Genomic DNA, 10469 nt, shown 5'->3' with positions numbered 1-10469 from the left:
CCATTCTTTGACTGTTTCTATTCAAAGGATAATAGAAACAATGTCTGAAATTCCAAGCTCTATAGACTGTAGCTACACATTTAAATGTGGTACTAATCTGACAATACAACCATTAAAAATTTATACATACTACAGATGAAATCTCACTTTTTTGCACTTCTGAAGCCCTAGATTATGCTGCAGAACACGTCATTATATATGCTCCTCAGATCTTGCAGAATATGAATGCTAAAAATTTTGCTTTTTTTAAGTTTACAGAATTACATCCAGGGACACAAAACTAAAAAACCTAACAAACAAACCCTTACAAAACAAAAAGCTCCATTTCTTTTACTTTCTTTCCTAAGAAAGCCTTGTTTCTTTCGATGAGCAATTAACTCTGAAACCTAAGAATAATACCATCTTTTATTTTATACAGTCTGAAACTCTGACAACACACACAGAACTCAAGCTGAGGGACTACAAGGATGATGGGCATGAACTATGGGAAAGGATGCAGGCTATGGGGAAATCAGACTCTGTGAAGCTTTGAAGGAGACAGGTCCTAGAATAAACTTCCCCTTGTATTATCTATGCATATCCAGATCCCTACAATGTTGCTGAATTGCAGTTTTGTTTTTTAACATATAACCCGTAGGCTACATGCATCAAAATACAGTAACTACTTGTCAATATTTTATTGTTTCACAGTTGATAATATAAGCATGTGGTCAGAATATTTTCTGCCTATGTTGAAATCCAAACTGTCTCCCCATGCCTCACTGGGTACAAAAAGCCCCTTACCTAGTTGCCAAAACTGCAGTTTCTTCCTCTGCCAATCTTTATGACAGTTATGCACTGTGAGTACACAAACCTGACACATTCAGAATGTTGAATTTACCATCCAAGTACATGAAGCTTTGGGCTGCCAATAATTCAGATTGTATTAACTGGAAAACACTTGCATTTATATTAAATTCGTATAGAAGTTCCCAGGTGGGGAAAAAGGACAGGAGTGGATGACAACTTTTATCTCAGAAATAGCAGTTTCATGGTGCTGTCTCTTATGAATTTATCTGAGAGTAGTTAATTCCTCCGTATTCTTTAGATCTAAAAGGATTCTCAAAAATTAGGTAAGTAAATTTCATTCTAAAACAGCTTATAATAAGCTTTTTTCCCCCCTCTAATTCCTCAAAAGACTTCTGGGGAAAAAGATATTTGAGGTAAATCAATACATTCTTGACCTATATCTCTGGCTTGTGAATGAAGTCCCATTTTTCTGTAAAATGAGATAAAGCATTGCACTGAAGCAAACAAATTTGTTATTCTAATGAACTGTAAACAGTGGAACTTATAAGACAGACAAACACATACAGGTCCTTTTTTCTTTTTTTTTTTAAATGTCTGTGGACTTCCTCATATGCTTCTTTTGAAAGCTCTACTTGTATTCTTCCTGCCTTCTTACTGTTAGCATCATTCATTTGAAAAACAATCTACAGCCACACAATTCACAAAGCAGTTTTAGTTTCCTGTGTTCAAAGGAACAGAGGAGACTGGCAAAGGCAAACCTGTAACTGGCAAGAGGGAACACTTCTTACTAAATTCATAGATAAAAGAAAGATTTAGTGGTGGTGACTTTTGTAATCCTGTCAAAGCTTGACACGGTTTGAACACAACTGTATGTTTGGAGGTATACATTTTTCCATTTCTATTTACTGCACACCTACAGAAATCCCAACTGTTGTTTTTGTGGGTTTTTTAAACAGATAATCCATGGTCTACATGCATCAAAATACTGCACATGAAACCATCTTCTAGCTATCATTGGGAAGGAACAACTAAGTAACCTTACATTTAAACACAGACTAATAAATAATTATTAGGATTTTAGACTGATTTGTTTAATGCACGTAGTATCCTGCAGTATCAGAAAGAAACCACAAATTACACTGTGTCCAGTATGGCAATTCTCATGTTCCTTAGTCACAACTTCTTAACTTTCTAAATTAAAACATCCAATGCAAAATCCTCATGTGAAAACAGGTATGGAAGACATTGTCTGGATTAAAACAACAAAAGTTATTGGTTGTCTGTGGCAACTGAAATCACAATTATGAGGAGGTATGAAGGGGTTATGAACTATGGTGGTTGGAAAGTCCTATAACTTGAACATGCTGTTTCAGACAGGCATCAAGGGACTGTAAACTGTCACAGAAGAGCACACACTGTTCCTAGCCCTGTGCTGGTGCAAAACCCCACCTTCCCTTAGCTTCTACATTTCCAAGTGTCACACGGGCAAAGCAGGATGCAGTGATGCTTTCCTGGGACACAGAACTGAGAATACAGTTTGCAATACAATAAACCTATACACTAGAGAGGTAACCCTTAACACAAGGATACTATTACATACCAAAAGCCATTCCTATGGCTGTGTCTTACCTCCTTACAATAAAGGAGACTCAAGACCATCTGTTTAGCCATGCAGACCGCAGCTAATAGCCATACTAGTTCAGAGCTACCTGTGCACCAATGGGCAAAATGCAAAAGCTGAATACTCTGTTTTGTCTTCCCCCTCACTTAATGCTAAATTATTAGGAACTTAATGCCTTGAGACCATTACTGCTCTGACAAATTTATTTGAATATGAACAGTGGATTCAGACGTTTTCAGGAAGGAATGACAGTATAAGGATTGAGCATGGTTTCTTTTAAAATACAGGCCAATAAAAATCCTGCTGAGCTCTCTATAGCAGATACATATTAATCAAAATATTTCTAAATTAGAGCAGAGTCTGCACACAGACATCCAGTTCTTCCTGTTTGTTCCCCAGGCTGCATGCATTAGTGCAAAGGGCACCAGCAAAGTAGTTTAGAACACCAGGTATTTAGATAGGCCAGTGACTTTATGCCATCGTTTCACTGGAAGTACAGTTAAGTCCAGAAATCAACTAATGCTCTGATAAAAACTTCTTTGACTTTAATAAAACAGCAAAAACAAGTACAGAAGATTTGTATTTACAGTATTATCCACATACCAATATGATGTCAAACAGTTCTGCTTTGACTGTCACACATTCGTTTCACCTGTCTAGATGTCCCTCTTGCTCATTTAAAAAAACAAGAAAGAGTCAATGCACATATCAACTGTAACAGGTTGTGTGTGGCTAGTATCTTCTTACACAGCTGGTATCTCCACAGTAACTTGTCAAGTGACAGCTAAGAAAGAAAAATCTTAACTGATACAACAGCATTCCTCCTCTGAAAAGGAAAGGAGATGGCATTTCATATAAAAGGATAGTAGGTTTTTTTATCTCCTTGTTGGCAGAATAGTGCAGATGCAACAAACTTACAGAAGTGCAAGAACAGATTGGATAAATGCTTGGAAGAGACTCATCAGAAGCTGTTAGATAAATCACAACAGCTTAGGTTCTCCTGAGTTGAAAATAGGGAGGCTGGGAGACCACTGAAACAGTTTTGTGGTGAAACAAACACTACAGATTATTGAAAATATATGTCTGAAACATGCCAAAGAACAGAGTATGGCTACGCATTTGTGTCCAGACAAAAGGATTATGGAAAAAAAGAAGAGTTGCCCTGTGAAAAATACTCAAGAACCAAACTATACACATACTAGGTAAATGCTAACCAAAAATGCTCAGCTTATTATTACCACTATATTCAATTGCTTTAGTAACATCAACCCTCTTTAGCCACCTCAGAACTACAAAACAAAAAACCCCAAAACCCAAAAAACCACAGATCTGGACTTCAGGAAATGTTACAGCACAGATAGTAACCAGTATATAAACTTCTCCCTCTTTTTAAAATGACTAGCAATTGCTTTCAATATGCTATTATATAACTGATGAATAAATTCAGTCTGTGGTACAAGTATCTAGTTCACTCTTGAGGACAACTTACACCAAGTGGCAGATGGTAGTCTGCAATATGAGAGCTTATCTACCAGGGAACAGTTACAACATCTGTTCAAGAAGCCAAAAAAACCTGCAACTATGCCCTGCTCTGCCCATAACTGTAAATAACAGGATGCGTAACAAGAACTCAGAAGAAGGTCAATTCTCAGTCTTCAGACACTCTTATAGCAGATGGATGAAGTTCACAGACTTTAAGACAGTGGCCTCCAAACTTCTTCAGTGTTCCTCGCAACTCCCTCTGACACACTGCCTCTTCATCTGCTTGTCTGAGAGGAGGTATGAGTGTGTTGTGCGTATGCTGACAGGGCTGTGGGTATTGGAATTCCACAGTGTGAACGACCCACAGCTCTGCAGACGATGATCTGCTTCTCCAGGGCAGAACAGCTGCAATGATACTACCTCGAGTTTTGCCCTCTTAGTGCAAAGCTGTCAGCTAACACGGCAGCATAAGTCTGCTATGCCAGTTCTCGACCTGCTGCAGCTGTGTCTGCTGCTTCTGTGATGATGCTACAGAGGCTTGCACAGACATTACCAAAAGGAGAAAAAAATTGAAAAGTCCAGCCATGATGCTGCTTCCTGACAATGACCTGAAACCGACTCCAATCATAGAACAGCAATGAGGAATAAGAAAGCTGATAGCCTCCAAAGATCTCTGGTTTGAGATTACTCCAAAAATTTTGCATTACTTTGAGGTATATCACATTATTATTTCCAGAACGGTCTCTATTTAATTCTTTTTTACACATAAGCAGAAACTCCAAAGAACTTCAAATATCACACTTTGCAGCAGTGTCATTGACAGAGTAACAGACAACTTTGGTTAGCATTTACCCATTTTTTCCCAAAGGCAGTCAGTACCTGCCCACTGTGTATCTATACAGCACTAGGATAGTCTACTACCAGTGCACAGTACAACATATAAAACATATGTCCATGTAGGTAAAATCTTAAAATGAAAATGTTTTCCTAGAAACTTCCTAGAAACTATTTTTCGTCTTCTGTGTGGTGTTTAATTATCTCCTTCCTATTCCTGTTCCACAAGTGATACATTAAATGCTTCCATCAATTTTCATAGAAATACAAGAAGTACCTGGATTGTTGTCATTCTCTTATAGTGTAAGAAATTTTCTTTTGCTAGCTTCAGACTTCAATTTTGTAACCAAAGTTCTCAATTGCCACCTTCAGAATAGTGATCTGAAATGCATATTGAATTTCTGTCTTTCCCAGCTAAATTTTGTTCCTTTATCTTGCATATTTCCTCATATTTTTTTTTCAGACTAAGGGAACAGAGAGGGAGACAAATAACAGCATCATCAGCTACTTCTTTGAAGTAGTACTGAATATAAAAAAATCCCAAAAAACCACAACACAGTAAAACTTACGGTGATGCAAAGAAGACAGCAATAAAGGCCTGGCTGAAAAGACACAGTATGAAATATATTAGATAGGAAGCAAAGGAGCAGATGAACAAACTACAAAAGACCAAGTCACGTATTTGAAGCAATAAATGCATGACAACCTATTAGAGCATCTGTCTACACAGAACAGCTAACAACAAGCCTCAAATGCAGGCTCCCTAAAATAATTAATTCTAGCAAATCATAGACAGGGAGTAATCATCACGTTTATCCCTCTTTGCCAGATGTTTTATAATTAATAATAAATATGAGGAAGAAACGCTGATGTATGAATTACAGGGCAATTGCTTTTAAAGCAGAATGCTGTAGGTTACTTCCTCTCATTCTAGGAAGACACAGACATGTTAAAAACAACAACAACTGTAAAAGTTTTAATCTTTTTATCCTTATCTGTAGGTTGTGGATTGTTTGGTTTAGGGTGCTTTTTTGTAAATAGATGTGTATTTCAGATACTGGTTAAGCTCTACAGGAAGGTATGCAAAAGAAAATTTCAGCTAAAAATTATTATTTTTTTAAACATCTGTCGTCTGGAAAACATTTGAATTTTCATCAGTACAGTGCTAAAACACCATAATGCTTTTATTTGGTGAGAGACAAACCATAGAAATCTTAAGTACCTAAGAAAGATCTAAAAGACCTGTAGACACTTTGGCACTGTAAAAAGAAAAAAATTTTGAGAAAGTAGGAAAAGTGGCTTGGTCACAACAATAGAAAGAGGAAATAAAGGCAGCATTATGACACAGAACAGGAGACAAGGCAGGAAATGAGAGTATAAGAAGTGAGGACATGCATTTCTATTCTATGAAAGGACAGAGAACTAATAAAGACGACAGGATGGAACATTTAAAGTAGCAGCAATGTTTAAGAGTTTGGGGTTTTTTTTACCCTTTTCTGTTCATTGACTGAATTCAGACCATGACACACACAAAGTATGATAAATTCCATTTGCATTTCAACCCTTAAATCTTCAGTAGAAGAGTGTAAGAATACCAATGCTTACAAGCTATCATGCCCTGAAAGCAGAGGTACACTTACACCTTTGACATCCTTCTTTTCTGAAATGTTCTCTGAGCTTAAAAAAATATTGTTTTAATTTCTTTAATATTTGCTTTCCCTAAAACTAGCCAGAAGTTTACCTTTGAGTATTTCAAGCTTTTTGTTTGAGAAACAACCCTGCAAGCAATTCTATGCAAAAGAATACTTTAGATTTCTTTCAACTTTTTAACTCTGTAAATACAAACACAAGACCTAGAAATCTGGTTTCAATTAGGCCTCTGTTTTGCTGTATTTTCCTATATTACAGGAGTCTGCACCTCTCTACTTAGTCAAAAAGGCTGAAAACAAACATTTTGTCATCTCTGCAATATTTGATAGAAAAACTTTTAACAAATTAACTACACATTTTAAGTTAGTTTTCTGCCTCTGAAACAGAAGTTAATATTCTGCTAAGGAACTGGAAATTCTTTGGGTCCTGGAAAGCTCTGAACAGTCTGCTTATCTTGAAGCCAAACATGCCACAAAGCACTAAAGTGGGCAAAGCAACTACATTTACACAGTGGTTGTATGTTGGGAGACTACAGAACCAGCTATACAATTCCAAGGCAACATCACATAGAAAGATTGTTTTATTACCCTACACAAGAACTATAGTGAATAAAAAATGCTTTTAACTACAGTTTATTGCAAGCAACATACCTTGTGCATGTGTAAAGTAAAACCTTAAAGTAGGAACTGCTGATAGTTACTTTTCTTTTCCTCTCAAGAAATACGGTGTGCAATCTTAACTCAAAGGAACAAACTTCCTATTATTAAATTATTTTAAAACCTCTCCTTTCTGAAATGTCTTAGAATAGCAGTCAGACCTGGTAAAAAACTTCCTAGAGAATGACAGAGGCTTTTTTTTTTTTCTTAACCTGTTAAGTTTCAAGAGACCTCTTGGACTAAACAAAGCAACAAGTCTCAAGTTTCATTATCCTTTGCAGTCTTCAGAACAGCCATGTAAGCCATTTTGAGGAGTGCTTTAATCTTGAATTGTTTCTACTAACAGTGACAAATACAAATGAGAACCAGTTAATATTATAGAAACAGTATCATACACATGCCTCAGTTTTCTTAATTAGCTAAGAAAATGCAGCCATGCCAATCCAAATTAATTAGATCTAAGTAATCATTAGACAGCAGGTTTCAACTTCAGGAAGAGCTAAGCCCAGAAAGAAATAATACTACTCTGATCCAGAACAGTCTCTCCAAACAAACAAATCTATAACCAAAAAAGTTTACTTTGACTTTCCTGAACCATAAACAGCTTTAGAAGTATTGAAGAAGAATAAACTTCTCTTACAGCAGAAGAACTAACGTTCCTCCTAAGTAGACAAACCTAGAATCTTTTAATGTCCATTTGCATCTTCATGTCAAAGACTTCCATTTTGGAAGGGGCTCAGATCTGCAGAAATTTTATGTGAACACAGACATGTTTCAGGTAAAAACAGATAATCTGCAATGCCTACAGATGTGTTCCAGTGGAGTTTGAATTAGAGCTTCCCTTCAGGAAAACAACAGGACCACCACAAATGAGGGGCAGGGCAGCGAGAACAATATGAACACTACAGTGCTCCCTATTCAGAGGAATCTGAAGGCTGTTTGTCCTTCAGCACAGTATCAGAATGGTGAATACAAATATGACAAGAGTCAACACATAGGTAGGAGTTCCTCCATTTTGAACCTGTCACTGCTTACAAGACACTTTTATGACAAAAAAATTTGACAGAACAATAACTGTTTAATCTGCTTCGGCAAAGTGTGGCATATACATTTCTGAATAGAAGAAGCAATTGAGTCTCAGGGTATATTTTCTATTTAAAAATATTACTGGTAAAAGACACCAGCTACTAGAAAAGTGGGCAACAAAACCAAGTGTTATTGCAAATACTGATTAATTTCTTCTTTAAAAGCAAAGCTGACCACTCCTCAGTTCTATTTTCTGTATAAGTCCAGAAGCAGAATGTCATCAGTTTCATTTTTATATATCCCTGTGGAGTTAATTTATAGAGTTATTAATCAGAAGAGGCATTCAATACTGGGACGCATACAATTTAATAAACCAGTATCAGATGTCCAAGACTCAATTCTCTTTCATTTAGACACCTTTCTACATTCACATTAATATAGATGAATTCAACTTTATGTTGCTTTTCAGATAATAAATCATGGATCTTCCACCAAATTGAAATCTTCTGTTTCATTATTTATTTTCAACAACCACAAAGTTGATGATTACTTCGCTATTTCAATAATCTGATTATTTTGTTAAACAAGCCAAATCTACCGATTCTGAACATGTGCTTTGTAACTGGCAGAATCCCATCAGTTTGAAGAACTAGGTCAAATCACAGATTATCTCAAAAGATACAAACTCTCCAAACAAAACCACAAACATAATGACCAGTATTCTCTCTCTCCTCTCTTCTGTTTGGTGCTAATGGAGCATCAAAGGAGCAGAAAGGGCAAAGTACAGAGCATCAGTAATTTAGGAAGGAAATAGAGTGTTTCACAACATCCACAATGCATGGATATCAGTGCGCTCAAACTGGTACTTCCACAGAGGCAAATCACCTATTCTCTAAAAATAATTTGAAAATTAAGGTGTTCCTGGGTTTCTTAATCCAACCAGCTTTTTCTATCCTGATAAGTAACATACTGAGAGACAGGATATCCTGCACTTTAAAGACAAATGTGATTTTCTTTCTGATATAGACATGACTAAATCTTTTCCAGTGTACTTACGAAAACTGTAGCAACTGTCTGACCATAGTAGAAAAACAAGTATTTCCTCAGGAAAATATAAAAATTCAATTCTCCCTGATTGCCTATAGACTAAATCACACCTTAAATATTTCTGCCATAGCAAAGGTGATTCATCAGAAAAGCAACAAAGACCACACTTTGAGCATAGCCATGTTACTTAACACAGCAGTTACAGGTCAACTGTCCTCAAAAGTGAACTGAAACTCTGAAGGAGCACAGTTACGGACAGTCTGATCTATCATCTTGGTACTCCTCTGAAATACAGTAAATCATTCCAACTTGCTAAAATAAAGAAATAATAACTTTATCACAAAAGAGCTTTTTATCTGGTTGCCAAGCTGACTTTGTCTACCATTCAGGCAGACTATCACAAGAACCAAGAATAATCAAGGACAGAGGACTACTTCGTTGGCAACAATAACAGAGGAAGGGGGAATTGTCTCAGCTGTCTCATGAAACTACATCCTTACCGGATATCAGGCATTAAGAAAATTGCATCAGAAGATCCCTGCATTTGGCTCCCAGCATTTCCACACTAGACTATGTTCCCATTCTGCTATTCATTATCAAATTTGTCTCAGCCCAAAGAGAGTTATTCCACCAGTACTCAGCTTTTGGGGGTCATGTACTATACAGACTACTTGGGAATTATTCTGCTCAAGAAATTAATATGAAGACACTAATTTCTATTTCGTAGTTAGTTTCTAAAATGATTACATTACAGACAGAGCTAAAGAAGCCTATTGACTTGGTACTCACAGTCCTAAGTTGTTAACACAACCCTCTTAGAAGTACAAAGGCAAGAAACTGCCAAGAGTTTAGGGTTCAAGGAACACTGCTCACTGCACTGGAAAATGACCGCTTTCATCACTGAAAGTAAAAACAGCTTCTCTCTAAAGCTCTGAAAGGAAGCTCCAATACACAACTGCAGGATACAAACTGTAGCTGGTTCATACCTGCAGCTGTGCACCTCCCTCTAGCCGTTCCAGTCTTCACTCTAAAAGATAAGGAAAATCAGACATTGAGTACTCCAGAGTTAAAATAACGTAGTAACAATCATCACAACATTAACTCCATCTTGTAAAATGCTGAGGACTGCGGAAGTAAACCATATTTCTAATAATAGAAGTCAACATGAGGTGGTGACAGCCCTCATTAGACTAAAAAATGAAGTGGCATATTCCAAAAACACAGAATGAATGAAAGGGTGCAAAAGAAAGTATTGCAAACATAACATGGATGAAAACAAGCCTTGCAGCTTCCTAATAACAGGCAGTGGACTTATCCTACCCTACCTATTTGGCTTTTTAACTCTCATGGCCGAAGTGGAGTTA

At 36.7% G+C, this 10469-nt stretch overlaps 1 protein-coding gene across 2 annotated transcripts in view; it reads right to left on the bottom strand.

Moving 5' to 3' along the window:
• Nucleotides 1-10134, bottom strand: part of CELF1 (CUGBP, Elav-like family member 1) — a 40646-nt gene extending 30512 nt beyond the window's left edge. Inside the window, exon 1 of one of the 2 annotated variants that reach the window (XM_009999516.1) lies at nt 10092-10134. The gene's annotated coding sequence lies outside the window, so the exon portion shown is untranslated. The remainder of the gene's footprint in view (nt 1-10091) is intronic. The other variant, XM_009999517.1, reaches the window with a different exon arrangement.
• Nucleotides 10135-10469: the final 335 nt, after the last annotated feature.

This window comes from Chaetura pelagica, unplaced genomic scaffold (assembly GCF_000747805.2).
Source record: "Chaetura pelagica isolate M959 unplaced genomic scaffold, ChaPel_1.0 scaffold55, whole genome shotgun sequence".
Taxonomy (NCBI): Eukaryota; Metazoa; Chordata; class Aves; order Apodiformes; family Apodidae; genus Chaetura; species Chaetura pelagica.
The sequence above is the reverse complement of the archived record's forward strand: the minus strand, read 5'-3'. Positions and strand labels throughout refer to the sequence as shown.